The sequence below is a fragment of the Triticum urartu genome, chromosome 7A (assembly GCF_056163025.1).
Source record: "Triticum urartu cultivar PI428250 chromosome 7A, HENAU_Tu73, whole genome shotgun sequence".
In the NCBI taxonomy this organism is placed as follows: Eukaryota; Viridiplantae; Streptophyta; class Magnoliopsida; order Poales; family Poaceae; genus Triticum; species Triticum urartu.
In genome coordinates this window covers 452762004-452787368 of record NC_141879.1, presented here as the reverse complement: position 1 = coordinate 452787368, position 25365 = coordinate 452762004, and positions in this window count along the sequence as shown.

The following is a 25365-nucleotide window of genomic DNA, read 5'->3' as shown; positions in this document are numbered from 1 at the left end:
AGCACGTGAAAGTGAATTACTTGTTACTTACCCGAGTCTGGAGCTCTCCAGGAGCATTCGCAGATTTTCCCTGCAGTGCATCTGATGCCGCCGCCTACTACCGAGCCGAGAAGGGGAGCTCGACGGAGAAAGTGTTTTGGTCTCAGTATGCTGAGGCCGGACACCTGGTGCCTTTGAGCGACCAGCTGAAGCAAATGGTCGAGCTCCACAAGGTGGCCGAACAGGCCATAAAGGGCCTCATAGTTCGGCTTTGGCCTGGAGAGGCTCGCCTGGGAGCTAATTCGGGGTAGTGAGGCGGCTGGTGGATGCATGTCCACGGCTTGAAGTAATCAAGCGCTCAGTCTACATCGAAGGTGCCCGTAGGGTGCTTGCCCGTGCTAAAGTGCACTGGGGCAAGATGGATGCGGAGAAGCTGGTGAAGGATGGGCCACCGCCGGGCAAGGAGCATCACGTCCCGGAAGCGTATTATGAGGGCGTCCTGAAGGGTGCCCGCCTTATAGCGGATGAATGCTCCAAAGATGTAATTTTTGAGTAAACTCGCATTTGTGATCCTGTACGCTAAAAACTTTGTTCATATGCGCTAAGCAATGCTTTTGAATTTAAAATATTACCTTTTGTGCGGCCGTTTATCAAATTTGAGAGATGGCGAGTCATCGGCTTCTGCCCCCATGCCATGAGTGCTGGGGTGTTCGGGATAAACATGAGCACTCTTTTTCCCATTCTTGGGTCCTTCAAGGGAGGCACTCAACACAACGAATAAGGCAATCGGACTATAATGCTTGAACACTCTCACTTAGCCATAGAATTCTATAATTTTAAATTTCGGCGAAGCCCCTAGTGTTCGTAAGACCGAGTTCGGGGCGCTATCCACGCCTAGGCCGGACAAAGCCAACTCCTCGCTCTAAGCGGCATAAGTCTTTAGGGACTCGAAAACCTCTCGAACAGTGACCAGCTCTCGCCTCATCATGACGGTCAGTTTTAGCTTTCTCTACTGAGGTGCTTAGCCCAGCTCAACTGGGGCACAATCGCAGTAGTTCTCCTAGTGCTACCTTAGCCGATATAACGGAACGTAAGGTACCAAAACATAGGAGCCGGGCAAACCCAACTATTGACCCAAGACATGATTCGGAGCCGATGCATATAATGCTATAAGTTCGGGGTGCCGCACTTGTGAAAGTGTTCGGACTTCTCACACCGTATTGTGGGGTACTTAAGCCCCTGGCGTTTTGGCCGTACCAAAGTGTACGGGTGCAACATGTCATTAATGAACATATATTCGTAAAAAAGAGTAATGCAATAATAGACGAAAGCTATGCATTGTTTATTTAAAAAGCTGCGATCAAAGAAGAATGATACAAATAGTGCAATAAGCAAAAGACGGGACTATTTAACATGTCCTTTCCAGGGGCGAGCTGCGGAATGGTATGTGAAACAGGTATACTGCTTGTTATAGAGACCACCTTAGAATTCCATAGTGCGGCGTAGCTTTCTGCTTCCCTGGTTGTATCGTTTGTGCGGCAATTGTACTGCCGGACAAGCCTTCCGAAGAATGGAGTCCTGAAAATAAGAGAAAATTAAGAAATCGGCAGCCCCTAGTGCGGTTTAAGCCACGTTTCGGGCGTGCCGTGATGGTGCCCCTCCCCCTGTGCCCATGGTATTTCCAGAGCGCACTTATGTACGCGCAACACTGGTTTCGCAAGTTCGCGAGGGCTGGGGTTGGGGCCGCATTGCTACGCTTGCTCGGAACGTGCCAGGTGGTCTTGTTGTAAGTTACTCCGGGCGTGCTTGACGGTGTCCAGACGTTTAATGGCCGGACTGGAGAATTGCCTTGAGAGGCTGTTTTGTACTTCCGCTGCGATAGCTGCCATATGCTCCTCCGTTCGGAGAGAGCATTTGGTGTTTCCATTGACCGTGATGACTCATCGAGGGCCTGGCATCTTGAGCTTGAGGTATGCGTAGTGCGGCACCGCATTGAACTTGGCATATGCGGTTCGCCCGAGTAGTGCGTGATAGCCACTGCGCAACGGGACTATGTCGAAGATTAACTCCTCGCTTCCAAAATTATCCGGAGATCCGAAGACCACTTCAAGTGTAACTAAGCCTGTACAGTTGGCCTCTACACCTGGTATGACGCCTTTAAAGGTCGTTTTAGTGGGTTTAATCCTTGAGGGATCGATGCCCATTTTCCGCACTGTATCCTGGTAAAGCAGGTTCAGGCTGCTGCTGCCGTCCATAAGGACTCTAGTGAGGTGAAATCCGTCAATAATTGGGTCTAGAACCAATGCGGCGAATCCTCCATGACGGATGCTAGTGGGGTGGTCCCTTCTATCAAAAGTGATCGGGTAGGAAGACCATGGGTTGAATTTTGGGGCGATTGGCTCCATCATGTATACGTCCCTTAGCGCACGCTTCCGCTCCCTCTTGGTGACGTGGGTTGCGTATATCATGTTCACCGTCCGCACTTGTGGGGGAAAACCTTTCTGTCCACTATTGTTCGGTGGCCGGGGCTCCTCCTCATCATTGCTATGCAGCCCCTTGTCTCTGCTTTCGGCATTTAACTTGCCTGCCTGCTTGAACACCCAACAATCCCTGTTGGTGTGATTGGCTGGTTTTTTGGGGGTGCCATGTATCTGACATGAGCGGTCGAGTATTCGGTCCAAACTGGACGGGCCCAGAGTATTTCTTTTGAATGCCTTTTTCAGCTGACCGGGTTTAGAGCCTCTGAATCCGGCATTAACTGCCGTATCCTCAGCATTGTCGCCGTTAATGCGGCGCTTTTGCTTGTTGCGACGCGACCTGCCACTGCTATCCTTGGTATCTGAATTACCAGGGCTCTTGGTCATGTTATTGCTGCGAGCTAGCCAGCTGTCTTCTCCTGCGCAAAAGCGTATCATAAGTGTCGTGAGGGCTGCCATAGATTTCAGCTTTTCCTATCCTAGGTGTCATGCAAGCCACTCATCGCGGATGTAATGCTTGAAGGCTGCTAGGGCCTCTGCATCCGGACAGTCGACAATTTGATTTTTCTTGGTTAGGAACCGTGTCCAGAATTGTCTGGCCGATTCCTCTGGCTGCTGAATTATGTGGCTTAGGTCATCGGCGTCTGGTGGTCGCACATAAGTGCCCTGGAAATTGTCGAGGAATGCGGCTTCCAGGTCCTCCCAACAACCAATTGATTCTGCTGGCAAGCTGTTAAGCCAATGCCGAGCTGGTCCTTTAAGCTTGAGTGGGAGGTATTTGATGGCGTGTAGGTCATCACCGCGGGCCATGTGGATATGAAGGAGATAGTCCTCGATCCATACCGCAGGATCTGTTGTGCCATCGTATGATTCGATGTTCACGGGTTTGAAACCCTCGGGGATTTGATGATCCATTACTTCATTTGTGAAGCATAGTGGGTGTGCGGCGCCTCTGTATTGGGCTATATCATGACGCAGCTCAAACGAGCTTTGTCTACTGTGTTCGGCCCGGCCAGATTTACTGTATCCGGAGTGACGATTACCGTCTCATGCCGTGGGGCGCCCACACGATCCGTAGATCTATCTTGTTTGCCTTGCCTTGTCCTCCAATATATCTCGCAGGTCTGGCGCGTTTTCCCGTGCCTTGGTATTTTTTGAGCGGCGCCGAGGTGCGGCTTGAGTGGAGGGCCGAGAGGCCTCTCTGTCGCGGCCACGGGGTGGCCAGTCGGCCGCATCATGCACTGGTGATGTAGGTTTAGGTGCTTCCTCCTCCAATCGGGGTAGCAACATGCGCTTTGGGTAGCTCTTGGAGGGGCGTTCGAGTTCATACTCTTCGGCCGCAAGGACTTCAGTCCATCTGTCAGCTAGCAAATCTTGATCAGCTCTAAGCTGTTGCTGTTTTTTCTTGAGGCTGCTCGCCGTGGCCATAAGCCTGCGTTTGAAACGCTCTTGTTCGACGGGATCCTCCGACATGACAAATTCGTCATCGTCGAGGCTTGCCTCGTCTTCAGAGGGAGGCATATAATTATCGTCCTTGACCTCTCTGTCTGCCGCTCTCTCATGAGGGCTGGCTTCTCCATCCTCCTGTGGTGAATCTTGCTGGAGGTGGTTGTCTTCGGCACTGTCCGGGGTGTTATTATCTCCCGTGCCGGAATCACCGTTTTTGCTTTGGCGGGATTTAAAGCGGCGCCGCTGACGCCGGCGCTTAGGCTGCTTCTTGGAGGGGTCATCCTCCGTTGTTCCATCGCCATTGCCTTCTTTTGGGGTGTCCACCATGTATATATCATACAACGAGGTGGCTTTCCAATGCCCTATAGGCGCTGGTTCTTGATCGTCTCCTACATCGGCGTCCATACCGTCGATGTCTTCGGGTGGGCTTTGAATTTCTTCATCATCTGCATCCCAACCTTGCTGACCATAGTCCGGCCAGGGCTCTCCTGATAAAGAGAGAGACTTTAGTGAATTCAGAATATCGCCGAAGGGCGAGTGCTGAAAGATGTCAGCGGCGGTGAACTCCATGATCGGCGCCCAATAGGGTTCGATCGGTAGGGGCGCGGAGGGCTCGAAGTCTGGAGAGGAGTCCGGCTCCTTGGAGTTATGGGCTTCGCAGAGAATAGGGCTGGTGTTCGGCTCGATCGCCGTAGAGATTGCAGCCCCCGAGGCGGTGTCCAACCACCCATCCTCGATTGGCGCAGTTGGCTCCGAATTAAGGGTGCGGCCTCCAGGGCACTGTTCGGCGGCAGAGCTAGATCATGCCCATCGCGACAGTGTGGCGCGCTCGGCTGCGGATCGAATCCATCGAAGATCAAGTCTCCGCGGAGGTCTGTCGTGTAGCTCAAACTTCCAAATTTGACCTAATGGCCAGGGGCGTAGCTTTCGATCTCCTCCAGATGACCAAGCGAATTGGCCCGCAGTGCAAAGCCGCCGAATACGAAGATCTGTCCGAGGAGAAAGGTCTCACCCTGGATCGCATCGCTGTTGATGATCGGAGAAGCCATCGGGCCTAAAAGTGACGACACAGAGGAACTCTCAATGAAAGCACCAATGTCGGTGTCAAAACCGGTGGATCTCGGGTAGGGGGTCCCGAACTGTGCGTCTAGGCGGATGGTAACAGGAGACAAGGGACACGATGTTTTTACCCAGGTTCGGGCCCTCTCGATGGAGGTAAAACCGTACTCCTACTTGATTAATATTGATGATATGGGTAGTAGAAGAGTAGATCTACCACGAGATCGAGGAGGCTAAACCCTAGAAGCTAGCCTATGGTATGATTGTTGTCCCTATGGACTAAAACCCTCCGGTTTATATAGACACCGGAGAGGGCTAGGGTTACACAGTGTCGGTTACAATGGTAGGAGATCTACATATCCGTATCGCCAAGCTTGCCTTCCACGCCAAGGAAAGTCCCTTCCAGACACGGGACGAAGTCTTCAATCTTGTATCTTCATAGTCGAGGAGTCCGACCGAAGGTATAGTCCGGCTATCCGGACACCCCCTAATCCAGGACTCCCTTAGTTAGCACTAATAATAACAGGATATATCTTATTTTCATCAAGATAAGCATATTTAAGATTATCAGGCAAAGGTTTAAGCTCAAACACGGGATCACTCTTGGGTGGAGGAGGATCCCCTAAGATTTCAACAGGCAAGTTGTGATGCAGAATAGGTTATTGTTTAAAGAATACTTCATCTACTTCCCTTCTTTCATTCATGAACATATCATTTTCATGGTCTAGCAAATAGTGTTCTAAAGGATCACTAGGAGGTATGGCAATAGAAGCAAGACCAATAATTTCATCCTTACTAGGTAATTCTTCCTCACGATGTTGTTTACTAAATTTAGAGAAATTAAACTCATGAACCATATCATCCAAGCCAACAGTAACAACATTCTTTGTGCAATCTATGGTAGCATTGACAGTATTTAAGAAGGGTCTACCAAATATAATGGGACAACAGCTATCTTGTGGAGAAGTAAGAACAAGAAAATCAGCAGGATATTTAGTTTTCCCACACAAGATTTCAACATCTCTAACAATTCCCATCGCTGAAATAGTATCTCTATTGGCAAGTTTAATTGTGATATCAATATCTTCTAACTCAGCAGGTGCAATTTCATTCTTAATTTCTTCATACAAGTCATAAGGTATAACACTAGCACTAGCACCCATATCACATAAGCCATGATAACAATGATCTCCTATTTTAACAGAAATAACAGGCACGCCTACCACATGCCTATGTTTATCTTTATCACAAGGCTTAGCAATTCTAGCACTTTCATCATCAAACTGAATAACATGCCCATCTATATTATCAGACAAGAGATCTTTAACAATAGCAATATTAGGTTCTACTTTAACTTGCTCAGGAGGTGTATAAGTTCTAATATTGCTTTTACGAACAAAAGTTGAAGCTTTAGCATGATCCTTTATTCTAATAGGGAAAGGTGGTTTCTCAATGTAAGAAGTAGGAACAATAGGATCATTATAAGTGACAGTCTTTTCTTCAACTTCAATAGGTGCAGCTACTTTTACTTCTATGGGAGGATGATATTTAAACCACTTCTCCTTAGGGAGATCAACATAAGTAGCAAAAGATTCACAGAAAGAAGCTACTATCTCAGAGTCAAGTCCATATTTAGTGCTAAACTTAAGGAAAATATCGGTATCCATAAAAGATTTAACACAATCAAACTTTGTTGTCATACCTGACTCCTTACCTTCGTCGAGGTCCCAATCTTCAGAGTTGCGTTTAATTCTATCCAACAAATTCCATCGGAATTCAATAGTCTTCATCATAAAAGAGCCAGCACAAGAAGTATCGAGCATGGTGCGATTGTTATCAGAAAGCCGAGCATAAAAACTTTGCATAATTATTTCTCTCGGGAGCTCATGATTGGGGCATGAATATAACATTGATTTAAGCCTCCCCCAAGCTTGAGCGATGCTTTCTCCTTCGCGAGGCCAGAAATTATATATATAATTGTGATCACGATGAACAAGATGCATAGGGTAATACTTTTGATGAAATTCCAGCTTCAATCTTTTATAGTCCCATGATCTCATATCATCACATAGCCTATACCATATCAATGCGTCTCCCTTCAAAGATAAAGGGAAGACCTTCTTCTTAGCAACATCATCGGGTATACCTGCAAGCTTAAATAATCCACAAACTTCATCGACATATATTAAGTGCTCATTCAGGATACTTTGTTCCATCTCCTGTAAAAGGATTAGGTAGCAGTTTTTCTATCATACCCGAAGGATACTCATAAGGAGTTTCATTTTCAATAGGTTCAGTACGTTGAGGAGCAACTCTTTTCTCTACTGGACGGGGTGAAGATACCCCGAACAAGCCCCTCAGAGAATTACTTTCCATAGTAACAAGTAATAGTAAATTTCAGCACACTACATAAATTTTTCCTTACCAAATTCCACCTACCAAAGGCGCTACACTCCCCGGCAACGGTGCCAGAAAAGAGTCTTGATGACCCACAAGTATAGGGGATCTATCGTAGTCCTTTCGATATGTAAGAGTGTTGAACCCAACGAGGAGCAGAAGGAAATGATAAGCGGTTTTCAGCAAGGTATTCTCTGCAAGTACTGAAATAAGTGGTAACAGATAGTTTTGTGATAGGATAAATTGTAACGAGCAACAAGTAACAAAAGTAAATAAAGTGCAGCAAGGTGGCCCAATCCTTGTGTAGCAAAGGATAAGCCGGAACAAACTCTTATAATAGGAAAAGCGCTCCCGATGACACATGGGAATATCGTCAAGCTAGTTTTCATCACGTTCATATGATTCGCGTTCGATACTTTGATAATTTGATATGTGGGTGGACCGGTGCTTGGGTGCTGTTCTTACTTGAACAAGCATCCCACTTATGATTAACCTCTATTGCAAGCATCCGCAACTACAACAAAAGTATTAAGGTAAACCTAACCATAGCATGAAACATATGGATCCAAATCAGCCCCTTACGAAGCAACGCATAAACTAGGGTTTAAGCTTCTATCACTCTAGCAACCCATCATCTACTTATTACTTCCCAATGCCTTCCTCTAGGCCCAAATAATGGTGAAGTGTTATGTAGTCGACGTTCACATAACACCACTAGAGGCTAGACAACATACATCTTATCAAAATATCAAACGAATACCAAATTCACATGACTACTCGTAGCAAGACTTCTCCCTTGTCCTCAGGAACGAACGTAATTACTCACAAAGCATATTCATGTTCATAATCAGAGGGGTAATAATATGCGTATAGGATCTGAACATATGATCTTCCACCAATTAAACCAACTAGCATCAACTACAAGGAGTAATCAACAGTACGAGCAACCTGCTAGCACCAATCCCGGACTTCGAGACAAGAATTGGATACAAGAGATGAACTAGGGTTTGGAGATGAGATGGTGCTGGTGAAGATGTTGATGGAGATTGCACTCTCTCGATGAGAGGAGCGTTGGTGATGACAATGGTGATGATTTCCCCCTCCGAGAGGGAAGTATCCCCGGCAGAACAGCTCTGCCGGAGCTCTAGATTGGATCCGCCAAGGTTCCGCCTCGTGGCGGCGGAGTCTCGTCCCGAAAAGTTCCTTCTTATTTTTTTCTCATCGAAAGACTTCATATAGGAGAAGATGAGCGTTGGAGAGCCACCAGGGGGCCCACGAGGTAGGGGGCGCGCCCTAGGGGGGGCGCCCCCCACCCTGGTGAGCAGGGTGTGGGCCCCCTGGCCTTCATCTTTGGCGAGGATTTTTCATTATTTATTTTAAGACGTTCCATGGAGTTTCAGGACTTTTGGAGTTGCGCAGAATAGGTCTCTAATATTTGCTCCTTTTCCAGCCTAGAATTCCAACTGCCGGCATTCTCCCTCTTTATGTAAACCTTGTAAAATAAGAGAGAATAGCCATAAGTATTGTGACATAAAGTGAAATAACAGTCCATAATGCGATAAATATCGATATAAAAGCATGATGCAAAATGGACGTATCAGTGATCCTGTTAATCAAATGACAACTCATGTCTATGGTTAGGAAACATAACCATCATTGATTCAACGAGCTAGTCAAGTAGAGGCAAACCGGTGACAATCTGTTTGTCTATGTATTCACACATGTACTAAGTTTTCGGTTAATACAATTCTAGCGTGAATAATAAACATTTATAATGATAAGGAAATAAATAATAACTTTATTATTGCCTCTAGGGCATATTTCCTTCACATACCCCCCGATACTATCCATAGATTCATCAAAATAAGCAAACATCACACGAAAAACAGAATCTGTCAAAAACAGAATAGTCTGTAGTAATCTGGAAATTTCGAATACTTCTGTAACTCCAAAATTCTGAAAATATAGGACATCCTAAATAATTTGTATATTGATCTACTGCAGTTGGAATTGGTATTTTTATCGCTCTCTGGTATAAAATGAAAATTATTCTCGTGAGCGCATACTTCCAGTTTTTTACAGCAAGATCAAATAACAATCACCCAAGAAGATCCTAAAGGATTTACTTGGCACAAACACTAATTAAAACATAAAAATCGCAATCATAACTGAGGATAGATGATTTATTTATTACTAAATAGGAACAAAAAGCAAGGAACAAAAATAAAATTGGGTTGCCTCCCAACAAGCGCTATCGTTTAACGCCCCTAGCTAGGCATAAAAACAAGAATAGATCTAGGTATTGTCATCTTTGGTATGCAATCCATAAGTGGCTCTCATAATTGATTCATAAGGCAATTTAATTTTCTTTCTAGGAAAGTTTTCCATGCCTTTCCTTAACAGAAATTGGAATCTAATATTTCCTTCTTTCATGTCAATAATTGCACCAATCATTCTAAGGAAAGGTCTACCAAGAATAATAGGACATGTAGGATTGCAATCTATATGAAGAATGATGAAATCTATGGGCACATAATTCCTATTTCCAACAATAAGAACATCATTAATCCTTCCCATAGGTTTCTTAATGGTGGAACCCGCAAGGTGCAAATTTAAAGAACAATCATCAAATTCACGGAAACCTAACACATCACACAAAGTTTTTGGAATCGTGGAAACACTAGCACCCAAATCACATAAGTAATAGCATTCATGATATTTAATCCTAACTTTAATAGTAGGTTCCCACTCATCATAAATTTTTCTAGGGATAGAGACTTCTAATTCAAGTTTTTCTTCATAAGATTGCATTAAAGCATCAATGATATGCTTAGTAAAAGCATTGTTTTGACCATAAGCATGAGGAGAATTTAACACGGATTGCAACAAGGAAATACAATCTATCAAATAGCAATTATCATAATTAAATCCCTTGAAATCCAAAATAGTGGGTTCATTGCTATGTAAAGTTTTGACCTCTCCAATCCTACTTTTACCAATTTTTGCATCAAGATCTAAAAACTCCGAATCATTGGGACGCCTTTTAACTAAAGTTGACTCATCTCTAGTCCCATCTTTATCAAGATTCATATTGGAAAACAAATATTTAATAGGAGACACATCAATCACTTTTAGATCTTCATCATTATTATCATGAAAACTAGAAGAACATGCTTTCACAAAGCAATCTTTTTAGCATGCATCCTCGCGGTTCTTTCTTTGAAGTCATCAATGGAAATTCTCATGCTTTGAGAGACTCGTTGATATCATGCTTAGGTGGAATAGATCTAAGTTTCAAAGAATTGACATCAAGAGAAATTCTATCCACGTTCCTAGCCAACTCATCAATCTTAAGCAATTTTTCTTCAATCAAAGCATTGAAATTGTCTTGTAAATTCATAAATTCTTTAAAACTAGTCTCAAAATCAGAGGGCATCATATTAAAATTTTCATAAGAGTTGTTGTAGGAATTGCCATAATTATTAGAGGAATTACTAGGGAACGACCTAGAATTAAAGTTTCCTTTATATGCATTATTACCAAAGTTGTTCCTACCAACAAAATTCACATCCAAGGATTCATTATTATTCTCAATCAAAGTGGACAAAGTCATATCATTAGGATTAGAAGAAACACTCTTATTAGCAAACAATTTCATAAGTTCATCCATCTTTCCACTCAAAACATTAATCTCTTCTATCGCATGAACCTTTTTACTAGTGGATCTTCCGGTATGCCATTGAGAATAATTAACCATAATATTATCTAGGAGTTTAGTAACTTCTCCTAAAGTGATTTCCATAAAAGTGCCTCCCGCGGCCGAATCTAAAAGATTTCTAGAAGCAAAATTCAATCCAGCATAAAAATTCTGTATAATCATCCATAAATTCAAACCATGTGTAGGGCAATTACATATCATTAATTTCATCCTCTCCCAAGCTTGTGCAACATGCTCATGATCAAGTTGCTTAAAATTCATAATATCGTTTCTAAGAGAGATGATCTTAGTGAGAGGAAAATACTTAGAGATAAAAGCATCTTTGCACTTATTCCATGAATCAATACTATTTTTAGGTAAAGAAGAGAACCAAGTCTTAGCATGATCTCTAAGGGAAAACGGAAATAGCTTCAATTTAACGATATCATTATCCACATCTTTATTATTTTGCATATCGCACAAATCAACAAAGTTGTTTAGATGGGTAGCAGCATCTTCACTAGGAAGGCCAGAAAATTGATCTTTCATGACAAGATTCAACAAAGTAGCATTAATTTCACAAGATTCAACATCAGTAATAGGAGCAATCGGAGTGCTAATAAAATCATTGTTGTTGGTATTGGAAAATACACATAATTTAGTATTATCTTGAGCCATCATGACAAACAATCAATCCAACACACAATCACACAAGAAGCGAGCGAAAAGAGGCAAACGGAAAAAGGGGCGAATAAAATGGCAAAGGTGAAGTGGGGGAGAGGAAAACGAGAGGCAAATGGCAAATAATTTAATGCGAGGGATAAGAGTTTATGATGGGTACTTGGTATGTCTTGACTTGGCATAGATCTCCCCGGTAATGGCGCCAGAAATCCTTCTTGCTACCTCTTGAGCATGCGTTGGTTTTCCCTTGAAGAGGAAAGGGTGATGCAGCAAAGTAGCGTAAGTATTTCCCTCAATTTTTGAGAACCAAGGTATCAATCCAGTAGGATACTACACGTAAATCGCCTAGCACCTGCACAAACAATCAAGAACCTTGCAACCAACGCGATAAAGGGGTTGTCAATCCCTTCACGGCCACTTGCAAAAGTGAGATCTGATAAAGATAATAAGATAAATATTTTTGGTATTTTTGTTGTATAGATTGAAAAGTAAAGATTGCAAAATAAATAGTAAACTAGAATTGTGGATCAGAAACTTATATGATATTAAGTAGACCCAGGGGCCATAGGTTTCACTAGTGGCTTCTCTCAAGATAGCATATATTACGGTGGGTGAACAAATTACTGCCGAGCAATTGATAGAAAAGCGCATAGTTATGAGAATATCTAGGCATGATGATGAACATAGGCATCACGTCCATGTCAAGTAGACCGAAACAATTCTGCATCTACTACTATTACTCCACACATCGACCGCTATCCAGCATGCATCTAGAGTATTAAGTTCATAAGAATAGAGTAACGCATTAGGCAAGATGACATGATGTAGAGGGATAAACTCAAGAAATATGATATAAACCCCATCTTTTTATCCTCGATGGCAACAATAAAATACGTGCCTTGTTGCCCCTACTGTCACTGGGAAAGGACACCGCAAGATTGAACCCAAAGCTAAGCACTTCTCCCATTGCAAGAAAGATCAATCTAGTAGGGCAAACTAAACCGATAATTTGAAGAGACTTGCAAAGATATCAAATCATGCATATAAGAGTTCAGAGAAGAATCAAATATTGTTCATAGATAATCTTGATCATAAACCCACAATTCATCGGATCTCGGCAAACACACCGCAAAAAGTATTACATCGAATAGATCTCCAAGAACATTGAGGAGAACTTTGTATTGAGAACCAAAGAGAGATAGGAAGCCATCTAGCTAATAACTATGGACCCGAAGGTCTGTGGTAAACTAATCACACATCATCAGAGAGGCTATGGTGTTGATGTAGAAGCCCTCCGTGATTGAATCCCCCTCCGGCAGATCATCGAAAAAGGTCCCCAGATGGGATCTCACGGTTACAGAAGGTTGCGGCGGTGGAAAAGTGGTCGCGTGGCTTCCTTGGATGTTTTCAGGGTATAAGAGTATATATAGGCAAAAGAAGTAGGTCGGTGGAGCTATGAGGGGGCCACGAGGGTGGGGGCGCGCCTACCCCCGGGCGCGCCTCCCTACCTCGTGGCCGCCTCGTTGCTTCCTTGACCTCCACTCTAAGTCTCTTGGATTGTGTTTGTTCCAAAAGAGATCCTCGCGAAGGTTTCGTTCCATTTGGATTCCGTTTGATATTCATTTTTTGCGAAACACTGAAATAGGCAAAAAACAACAATTTGCAGTAGGCCTTCGGTTAATACGTTAGTCCCAAAAATTATATAAAAGTGCATATTAAAGCCCATTAAACATCCAAAACAGATAATATAATAGCATGGAACAGTCAAAAATTATAGATTTGTTGGAGAGGTATCAACATACAAGGTAGAATTTCCAGCTAAGGAGGATCAACTTCATATTCTGAAGTTTGGCATGTGTAGAGTTCCTGGTGCTAGCATCATCCTGGAGTTTGACAAATGGAAACAGAATGAACCACATGGGATAGAGAATTGGCCCGCAGTGCAAAGCCGCCGAAAGATCTGTCCGGGGAGAAAGGTCTCACCCTGGATCGCATCGCTGTTGATGATCGGAGAAGCCATCGGGCCTAAAAGTGACGACACAGAGGAACTCTCAATGAAAGCACCAATGTCGGTGTCAAAACCGGTGGATCTCGGGTAGGGGGTCCCGAACTGTGCGTCTAGGCGGATGGTAACAGGAGACAAGGGACACGATGTTTTTACCCAGGTTCGGGCCCTCTCGATGGAGGTAAAACCCTACTCCTGCTTGATTAATATTGATGATATGGGTATTAGAAGAGTAGATCTACCACGAGATCGAGGAGGCTAAACCCTAGAAGCTAGCCTATGGTATGATTGTTGTCCCTATGGACTAAAACCCTCCGGTTTATATAGACACCGGAGAGGGCTAGGGTTACACAGAGTCGGTTACAATGGTAGGAGATCTACATATCCGTATCGCCAAGCTTGCCTTCCACGCCAAGGAAAGTCCCTTCCAGACACGGGACGAAGTCTTCAATCTTCTATCTTCATAGTCGAGGAGTCTGACCGAAGGTATAGTCTGGCTATCCGGACACCCCCTAATCCAGGACTCCCTCAGTTAGCACTAATAATAACAGGATATATCTTATTTTCATCAAGATAAGCATATTTAAGATTATCAGGCAAAGGTTTAAGCTCAAACACGGGATCACTCTTGGGTGGAGGAGGATCCCCTAAGATTTCAACAGGCAAGTTGTGATGCAGAATAGGTTATTGTTTAAAGAATACTTCATCTACTTCCCTTCTTTCATTCATGAACATATCATTTTCATGGTCTAGCAAATAGTGTTCTAAAGGATCACTAGGAGGTATGGCAATAGAAGCAAGACCAATAATTTCATCCTTACTAGGTAATTCTTCCTCACGATGTTGTTTACTAAATTTAGAGAAATTAAACTCATGAACCATATCATCCAAGCCAACAGTAACAACATTCTTTGTGCAATCTATGGTAGCATTGACAGTATTTAAGAAGGGTCTACCAAATATAATGGGAAAAAAGCTATCTTGTGGAGAAGTAAGAACAAGAAAATCAGTATGATATTTAGTTTTCCCACACAAGACTTCAACATCTCTAACAATTCCCATCGCTGAAATAGTATCTCTATTGGCAAGTTTAATTGTGATATCAATATCTTCTAACTCAGCAGGTGCAATTTCATTCTTAATTTCTTCATACAAGTCATAAGGTATAACACTAGCACTAGCACCCATATCACATAAGCCATGATAACAATGATCTCCTATTTTAACAGAAAGAACAGGCATGCCTACCACATGTCTATGTTTATCTTTATCACAAGGCTTAGCAATTCTAGCAGTTTCATCATCAAACTGAATAACATGCCCATCTATATTATCAGACAAGAGATCTTTAACAATAGCAATATTAGGTTCTACTTTAACTTGCTCAGGACGTGTATAAGTTCTAATATTGCTTTTACGAACAACAGTTGAAGCTTTAGCATGATCCTTTATTCTAATAGGGACAGGTGGTTTCTCAATGTAAGAAGTAGGAACAATAGGATCATTATAAGTGACAGTCTTTTCTTCAACTTCAATAGGTGCAGCTACTTTTACTTCTATGGGAGGATGATATTTAAACCACTTCTCCTTAGGGAGATCAACATAAGTAGCAAAAGATTCACAGAAAGAAGCTACTATCTCAGAGTCAAGTCCATATTTAGTGCTAAACTTAAGGAAAATATCGGTATCCATAAAAGATTTAACACAATCAAACTTTGTTGTCATACCTGACTCCTTACCTTCGTCGAGGTCCCAATCTTCAGAGTTGCGTTTAATTCTATCCAATAAATTCCATCGGAATTCAATAGTCGTCATCATAAAAGAGCCATCACAAGAAGTATCGAGCATGGTGCAATTGTTATCAGAAAGCCGAGCATAAAAACTTTGCATAATTATTTCTCTCAGGAGCTCATGGTTGGGGCATGAATATAACATTGATTTAAGCATCCCCCAAGCTTGAGCGATGCTTTCTCCTTCGCGAGGCCAGAAATTATATATATAATTGCGATCACGATGAACAAGATGCATAGGGTAATACTTTTGATGAAATTCCAGCTTCAATCTTTTATAGTCCCATGATCTCATATCATCACATAGCCTATACCATATCAATGCGTCTCCCTTCAAAGATAAACGGAAGACCTTCTTCTTAGCAACATCATCGGGTATACCTGCAAGCTTAAATAATCCACAAACTTCATCGACATATATTAAGTGCTCATTCAGGATGCTTTGTTCCATCTCCTGTAAAAGGATTAGGTAGCAGTTTTTCTATCATACCCGAAGGATACTCATAAGGAGTTTCATTTTCAATAGGTTCAGTAGGTTGAGGAGCAACTCTTTGCTCTACTGGACAGGGTGAAGATACCCCGAACAAGCCCCTCGGAGAATTACTTTCCATAGTAACAAGTAATAGTAAATTTCAGCACACTATATAAATTTTTCCTTACCAAATTCCACCTACCAAAGGCGCTACACTCCCCGGCAACAGTGCCAGAAAAGAGTCTGGATGACCCACAAGTATAGGGGATCTATCGTAGTCCTTTCGATATGTAAGAGTGTCTAACCCAACGAGGAGCAGAAGGAAATGATAAGCGGTTTTCAGCAAGGTATTCTCTGCAAGTACTGAAATAAGTGGTAACAGATAGTTTTGTGATAGGATAAATTGTAACGAGCAACAAGTAACAAAAGTAAATAAAGTGCAGCAAGGTGGCCCAATCCTTGTGTAGCAAAGGATAAGCCGGAACAAACTCTTATAATAGGAAAAGTGCTCCCGATGACACATGGGAATATCGTCAAGCTAGTTTTCATCACGTTCATATGATTCGCGTTCGATACTTTGATAATTTGATATGTGGGTGGACCGGTGCTTGGGTGCTGTTCTTACTGGAACAAGCATCCCACTTATGATTAACCTCTATTGCAAGCATCTGCAACTGCAACAAAAGTATTAAGGTAAACCTAACCATAGCATGAAACATATGGATCCAAATCATCCCCTTACGAAGCAATGCATAAACTAGGGTTTAAGCTTCTGTCACTCTAGCAACCCATCATCTACTTATTACTTCCCAATGCCTTCCTCTAGGCCCAAATAATGGTGAAGTGTTATGTAGTCGACGTTCACATAACACCACTAGAGGCTAGACAACATACATCTTATCAAAATATCAAACGAATACCAAATTCACATGACTACTCATAGCAAGACTTCTCCCTTGTCCTCAGGAACGAACGTAATTACTCACAAAGCATATTCATGTTCATAATCAGAGGGGTAATAATATGCGTATAGGATCTGAACATATGATCTTCCACCAATTAAACCAACTAGCATCAACTACAAGGAGTAATCAACACTACGAGCAACCTACTAGCACCAATCACAGACTTCGAGACAAGAATTGGATACAAGAGATGAACTAGGGTTTGGAGATGAGATGGTGCTGGTGAAGATGTTGATGGAGATTGCCCTCTCTCGATGAGAGGAGCGTTGGTGATGACGATGGTGATGATTTCCCCCTCCCAGAGGGAAGTATCCCCGGCAGAACAGCTCTGCTGGAGCTCTAGATTGGATCCGCCAAGGTTCCGCCTCGTGGTGGCGGAGTCTCATCCCAAAAAGTTCCTTCTTATTTTTTTCTCGTCGAAAGACTTCATATAGGAGAAGATGGGCGTCGGAGAGCCACCAGGGGGCCCACGAGGTAGGGGGTGCGCCCTAGGGGGGGTGGCCCCCACCCTGGTGAGCAGGGTGTGGGCCCCCTGGCCTTCATCTTTGGCGAGGATTTTTCTTTATATATTTTAAGACGTTCCATGGAGTTTCAGGACTTTTGGAGTCGCGCAGAATAGGTCTCTAATATTTGCTCATTTTCCAGCCCAGAATTCCAACTGCTGGCATTCTCCCTCTTTATGTAAACCTTGTAAAATAAGAGAGAATAGCCATAAGTATTGTGACATAAAGTGAAATAACAGTCCATAATGCGATAAATATCGATATAAAAGCATGATGCAAAATGGAAGTATCAGTGATCCTGTTAATCAAATGACAACTCATGTCTATGGTTAGGAAACATAACCATCATTGATTCAACGAGCTAGTCAAGTAGAGGCAAAACTGGTGACAATCTGTTTGTCTATGTATTCACACATGTACTAAGTTTTCGGTTAATACAATTCTAGCGTGAATAATAAACATTTATAATGATAAGGAAATAAATAATAACTTTATTATTGCCTCTAGGGCATATTTCCTTCACATACCCCCCGATACTATCCATAGATTCATCAAAATAAGCAAACATCACACGAGAAACATAATCTGTCAAAAACAGAATAGTTTGTAGTAATCTGGAAATTTCGAATACTTCTGTAACTCAAAAATTCTGAAAATATAGGACATCCTAAATAATTTGTATATTGATCTACTGCACTTGGAATTGGTATTTTTATCGCTCTTTGGTATAAAATGAAAATTATTCTCGTGAGCGCATACTTCCAGTTTTTTACAGCAAGATCAAATAACAATCACCCAAGAAGATCCTAAAGGATTTACTTGGCACGAACACTAATTAAAACATAAAAATCGCAATCATAACTGAGGATAGATGACTTATTTATTACTAAACAGGAACAAAAAGCAAGGAACAAAAATAAAATTGGGTTGCCTCCCAACAAGCGCTATCGTTTAACGCCCCTAGCTAGGCATAAAAACAAGAATAGATCTAGGTATTGTCATCTTTGGTATGCAATCCATAAGTGGCTCTCATAATTGATTCATAAGGCAATTTAATTTTATTTCTAGGAAAGTTTTCCATGCCTTTCCTTAATAGAAATTGGAATCTAATATTTCCTTCTTTCATGTCAATAATTGCACCAATCGTTCTAAGGAAAGGTCTACCAAGAATAATAGGACATGTAGGATTGCAATCTATATGAAGAACGATGAAATCTACGGGCACATAATTCCTATTTGCAGCAATAAGAACATCATTAATCCTTCCCATAGGTTTCTTAATGGTGGAACCCACAAGGTGCAAATTTAAAGAACAATCATCAAATTCACGGAAACCTAACACATCACACAAAGTTTTTGGAATCGTGGAAACACTAGCACCCAAATCACATAAGTAATAGCATTCATGATCTTTAATCCTAAATTTAATAGTAGGTTCCCACTCATCATAAATTTTTCTAGGGATAGAGACTTCTAATTCAAGTTTTTCTTCATAAGATTGCATTAAAGCATCAACGATATGCTTAGTAAAAGCATTATTTTGACCATAAGCATGAGGAGAATTTAACACGGATTGCAACACGGAAATACAATCTATCAAATAGCAATTATCATAATTAAATCCCTTGAAATCCAAAATAGTGGGTTCATTGCTATGTAAATTTTTGACCTCTTCAATCCTACTTTTACCAATTTTTGCATCAAGATCTAAAAACTCCGAATCATTGGGATGCCTTTTAACTAAAGTTGACTCATCTCTAGTCCCATCTTTATCAAGATTCATATTGGAAAACAAATATTTAATAGGAGACACATCAATCACTTTTAGATCTTCATCATTATTATCATGAAAACTAGAAGAACACGCTTTCACAAAGCAATCTTTTTTAGCATGCATCCTTGCGGTTCTTTCTTTGAACTCATCAATGGAAATTCTCATGGCTTTGAGAGACTCGTTGATATCATGCTTAGGTGGAATAGATCTAAGTTTCAAAGAATTGACATCAAGAGAAATTCTATCCACGTTCCTAGCCAACTCATCAATCTTAAGCAATTTTTCTTCAATCAAAGCATTGAAATTGTCTTGTAAATTCATAAATTCTTTAAAAATAGTCTCAAAATCAGAGGGCATCTTATTAAAATTTCCATAAGAGTTGTTGTAGGAATTGCCATAATTATTAGAGGAATTACTAGGGAACGACCCAGAATTGAAGTTTCCTTTATATGCATTATTACCAAAGTTGTTCCTACCAACAAAATTCACATCCAAGGATTCATTATTATTCTCAATCAAAGTGGACAAAGTCATATCATTAGGATTAGAAGAAACACTCTTATTAGCAAACAATTTCATAAGTTCATCCATCTTTCCACTCAAAACATTAATCTCTTCTATCGCATGAACCTTTTTACTAGTGGATCTTTCGGTATGCCATTGAGAATAATTAACCATAATATTATCTAGGAGTTTAGTAACTTCTCCTAAAGTGATTTCCATAAAAGTGCCTCCCGCGGCCGAATCTAAAAGATTTCTAGAAGCAAAATTCAATCCAGCATAAAAATTCTGTATAATCATCCATAAATTCAAACCATGTGTAGGGCAATTACATATCATTAATTTCATCCTCTCCCAAGCTTGTGCAACATGCTCATGATCAAGTTGCTTAAAATTCATAATATCGTTTCTAAGAGAGATGATCTTAGCGAGAGGAAAATACTTAGAGATAAAAGCATCTTTGCACTTATTCCATGAATCAATACTATTTTTAGGTAAAGAAGAGAACCAAGTCTTAGCATGATCTCTAAGGGGAAACAGAAATAGCTTCAATTTAACGATATCATTATCCACATCTTTATTATTTTGCATATCGCACAAATCAACAAAGTTGTTTAGATGGGTAGCAGCATCTTCACTACGAAGGCCAGAAAATTGATCTTTCATGACAAGATTCAACAAAGTAGCATTAATTTCACAAGATTCAACATCAGTAATAGGAGCAATCGGAGTGCTAATAAAATCATTGTTGTTGGTATTGGAAAATACACATAATTTAGTATTATCTTGAGCCATCATGACAAACAATCAATCCAACACACAATCACACAAGAAGCGAGCGAAAAGAGGCAAACGGAAAAAGGGGCGAATAAAACGGCAAAGGTGAAGTGGGGGAGAGGAAAACGAGAGGCAAATGGCAAATAATTTAATGCGAGGGATAAGAGTTTATGATGGGTACTTGGTATATCTTGACTTGTCATAGATCTCCCCGGTAATGGCGCCAGAAATCCTTCTTGCTACCTCTTGAGCATGCGTTGGTTTTCCCTTGAAGAGGAAAGGGTGATGCAGCAAAGTAGCGTAAGTATTTCCCTCAATTTTTGAGAACCAAGGTATCAATCCAGTAGGATACTACACGTAAATCGCCTAGCACCTGCACAAACAATCAAGAACCTTGCAACCAACGCGATAAAGGGGTTGTCAATCCCTTCACGGCCACTTGCAAAAGTGAGATCTGATAAAGATAATAAGATAAATATTTTTGGTATTTTTGTTGTATAGATTGAAAAGTAAAGATTGCAAAATAAATAGTAAACTAGAATTGTGGATCAGAAACTTATATGATATTAAGTAGACCCAGGGGCCATAGGTTTCACTAGTGGCTTCTCTCAAGATAGCATATATTACGGTGGGTGAACAAATTACTGCCGAGCAATTGATAGAAAAGCGCATAGTTATGAGAATATCTAGGCATGATGATGAACATAGGCATCACGTCCATGTCAAGTAGACCGAAACAATTCTGCATCTACTACTATTACTCCACACATCGACCGCTATCCAGCATGCATCTAGAGTATTAAGTTCATAAGAATAGAGTAACGCATTAGGCAAGATGACATGATGTAGAGGGATAAACTCAAGAAATATGATATAAACCCCATCTTTTTATCCTCGATGGCAACAATAAAATACGTGCCTTGTTGCCCCTACTGTCACTGGGAAAGGACACCGCAAGATTGAACCCAAAGCTAAGCACTTCTCCCATTGCAAGAAAGATCAATCTAGTAGGGCAAACTAAACCGATAATTTGAAGAGACTTGCAAAGATATCAAATCATGCATATAAGAGTTCAGAGAAGAATCAAATATTGTTCATAGATAATCTTGATCATAAACCCACAATTCATCGGATCTCGGCAAACACACCGCAAAAAGTATTACATCGAATAGATCTCCAAGAACATTGAGGAGAACTTTGTATTGAGAACCAAAGAGAGATAGGAAGCCATCTAGCTAATAACTATGGACCCGAAGGTCTGTGGTAAACTAATCACACATCATCAGAGAGGCTATGGTGTTGATGTAGAAGCCCTCCGTGATTGAATCCCCCTCCGGCAGATCATCGAAAAAGGTCCCCAGATGGGATCTCACGGTTACAGAAGGTTGCGGCGGTGGAAAAGTGGTCGCGTGGCTCCCCTGGATGTTTTCAGGGTATAAGAGTATATATAGGCAAAAGAAGTAGGTCGGTGGAGCTATGAGGGGGCCACGAGGGTGGGGGCGCGCCTACCCCTGGGCGCGCCTCCCTACCTCGTGGCCGCCTTGTTGCTTCCTTGACCTCCACTCTAAGTCTCTTGGATTGTGTTTGTTCCAAAAAAGATCCTCGCGAAGGTTTCGTTCCGTTTGGATTCCGTTTGATATTCATTTTTTGCGAAACACTGAAATAGGCAAAAAACAACAATTTGCACTAGGCCTTCGGTTAATAGGTTAGTCCCAAAAATTATATAAAAGTGCATATTAAAGCCCATTAAACATCCAAAACAGATAATATAATAGCATGGAACAGTCAAAAATTATAGATTTGTTGGAGACGTATCAACATACAAGGAGGATCAACTTCATATTCTGAAGTTTGGCATGTGTAGAGTTCCTGGTGCTAGCATCATCCTGAAGTTTGACAAATGGAAACAGAATGAACCACATGGGGTACCTTTGGAACATATTTGGGTCCGCTTCTCGGGTGCTCCTCATAATCCTTTGAACCACTTTCTCGTCACTTGGAGTTTGGGGTCCCTTACTGGTAAAACTGAGAAGGTGGATATGCCCTTTACTCGTGCACATGGTGTTGCGAGACTGCTTGTTAGCGTCGTCAGCATCGATCTAGTACCAGATGTGGTAATATGGACCCATGCGGGGAGGACTTTTGTGTTGGATATTGAGATAGAGGACATGCTGACAGTTGATGAGGACGATGAGCATCAGGACATGGATACTTCTGAGGGAGATAGAGCCCCTGATAATCAGAACAAGGGGTCTAAGGAAAAGTCGAGCTCGGCCAAGAAGCACACTCCGCAACCTGATAAGTCAGATAAGTCGGCCAAGGGAGCACCGAGTTATAGCACACCAATGAATACTTTGCATTTTGGTTCGTTGTCTCTCATTCTGCTCCTAGTCATTTGTGGAGCAAGAGAGTTGAGGCTGATGATCCGGCGGAGCTGGAGTTGTCGCCTCTTGGGATGGATACCTTCGGACCGCCAACACCACTCACCTCACCTAGGGAGGTGTCTTCGCGAGTGACGGATGCTGGTGGGAGGGACGGGCAGGAGGCTGTCCCCTCTCCCGCGGCGGCTTCTCAATGCGCCACCACTCTGGTCGAGCGGACATGTGGGCGGGTGGCCGGCGGGCCTGCTGGTGTCAAGCTGGGCGATGTGGTCGGAGACAAAAGTGGGCGGGTGGCCCCCATGTCTTCCACGCCGACCGCTCGGGGTGCTCCCACGGTGGATGGATCGGGCACTTCGCCGACGCTCGGGCCTTATACGGCTCGAGTCTACGTTCAGGGTGCCGGGGTAGGGGAGGGATGTGGGTAGGAGGCCCTCAGGTCCCGCCAGACCGTGCTGCGCCCCGGCAGCTCCGATGAGTGCTTGGGGGGTTGCCAGGCTGAGGACTTACTCGGAATGCTGCCAAGATATCAGTATCCTTAGTTTCATACTCTAGGGTCAGCAGGAAGAGGATTGTACCATGAGAGAAGCACAGAGGTCAACCCGTGGAAGCCGAGCAGGAGGCTCCGCACCCACCTTCTCCGCCAGCGCTGGTTGGTGGTGCCCATACCGCGCCCATCTCTACTTCGCCACTTTCCATAGGTGGGCGCGCAGCTTCGGGAGATTATTCCCGGGAGAGATCTATGGACGAGATCATTGCTTTTGGTGGGATCATGGACCCGATGATGGCTGGCAGGCGTGTTAGTGACCGGATCCAAGACCAACCAGACGCTGACGACCTGCAGTTGGGGCGTGCTATGAGGGTGGCCAAGCTTCGTGATGTCGAGGCAACTATAGGTATGTCTGTTAATAAAAGTTATTCCATTATGCATTTTTCAGAACATGAAAGTTTAGCTAAGGCAAACAACCTAGGAGTCTCATTGGGTTCGAATGAAAAAGAAATTGCGAAGTCTATTAATGACCTACTAGACTTAGAAGTGGAGCGGGCCTCTGAAAGTATTCGTAACCTAGCAGCGGTTAAACCCATGAATAATGACAAAGTGAGACAATTAGGAATATCAGTCCTAGAAAGCTTATGTGATAATTTAATGTTGTCTTCAGAGGCCGATGGGGATTTACTAGGCTCGGACACTAAGGATAGTGTAAAGCCTTCACCGGCAAAAGTTATTCTCCCTAGTCATCATCCGAACACAGACACGTCGGGGGCTGGGGGTAAGCCCACACGAACACGAAAGAGGAAAGTATACCCGACTTCGGCTGTTCTAGGATGTGCTAGGGTTAAGCTTAAAAAGAAATTCCACAATGATCTATCAAAGGAATATTTTGGAATAGCAGAGGTCTGGCTGACTTGGCTAAAAGAAGGTTCCTTGCAGAGACATCGATATAACAACAACTCTACTTTATTGCACTTCTCGAAACTGCCAGAGATAATTTCACCTCACAATTCCTCAGAACTTTGTCTGGTGGAATCTATTATGATTGGCCTTGTCTACCTCCTAGAGGAAGATGCGATGGGATCTTGTTAGGGGTTAGGTATGAAACACTAGAGGTGCTCAATGTGGTCAGGGGCGATTTTTCGGTCAAGTTTCGGGTGATATCAAAGTTAGACGGTTTCCGTTGGTATCTTGTTGCGGTTTATGGAGCAGCCCAACCCGAGCTAAAACCCGATTTCCTAGCTGACTTAGTCTGGATTTGTGGAGACGAAATCTCCCCATCTTAGTTGGTGGAGATTTTAACAATATTCGAAGGCGAGATGAGAAGAACAACGATAATTTTGATGGGCGATGGTCACTTATGTTTAACATGATCATCGAGAGCCTCAATTTGAGAGAGATTTAGCTCACTGGTAGACAATATACTTGGGCTAATACGTTATCTATACCGACTTATGAAAAGTTGGATAGGGTTCTCGCTAGTGTTGAATGGGAACAAAAATATCCATTGGTGTCGGTTCATGCGTGTAGAGGGCAATTTCAGACTACACACCATTACTAGTTGACTCGGGAGAAGCAACACATATTGGTAATAATAATTATTTCTCTTTCGAACTAAGCTGGTTTGAAAAGGAGAATTTTATGGCCATTGTTGCCCGAGAGTGGGCAAAGCCTGTTGCTGGATGAACAAACATAGAGAGATGGTAGAACAAGATCAGACATCTAAGACAATTTCTAAGGGGATGGGCTTGAAACGAGAGTGGGATTTACAAAAGGGAGAAAGAAAGGCTTATTCAATTGATTGACGCCCTAGACATTAAAGCAGAGGGGGCCCTGCTAGATGTAGCAGAACATGCCATGAAATCCGAAGCAGAGCAAAGCCTACGAGCTCTTCTGAGAGAAGAGGAACTCAAATGGGCATTGCGGGATAAGGTTCTCAAGGTTATCCATGGTGATGATAATACACAA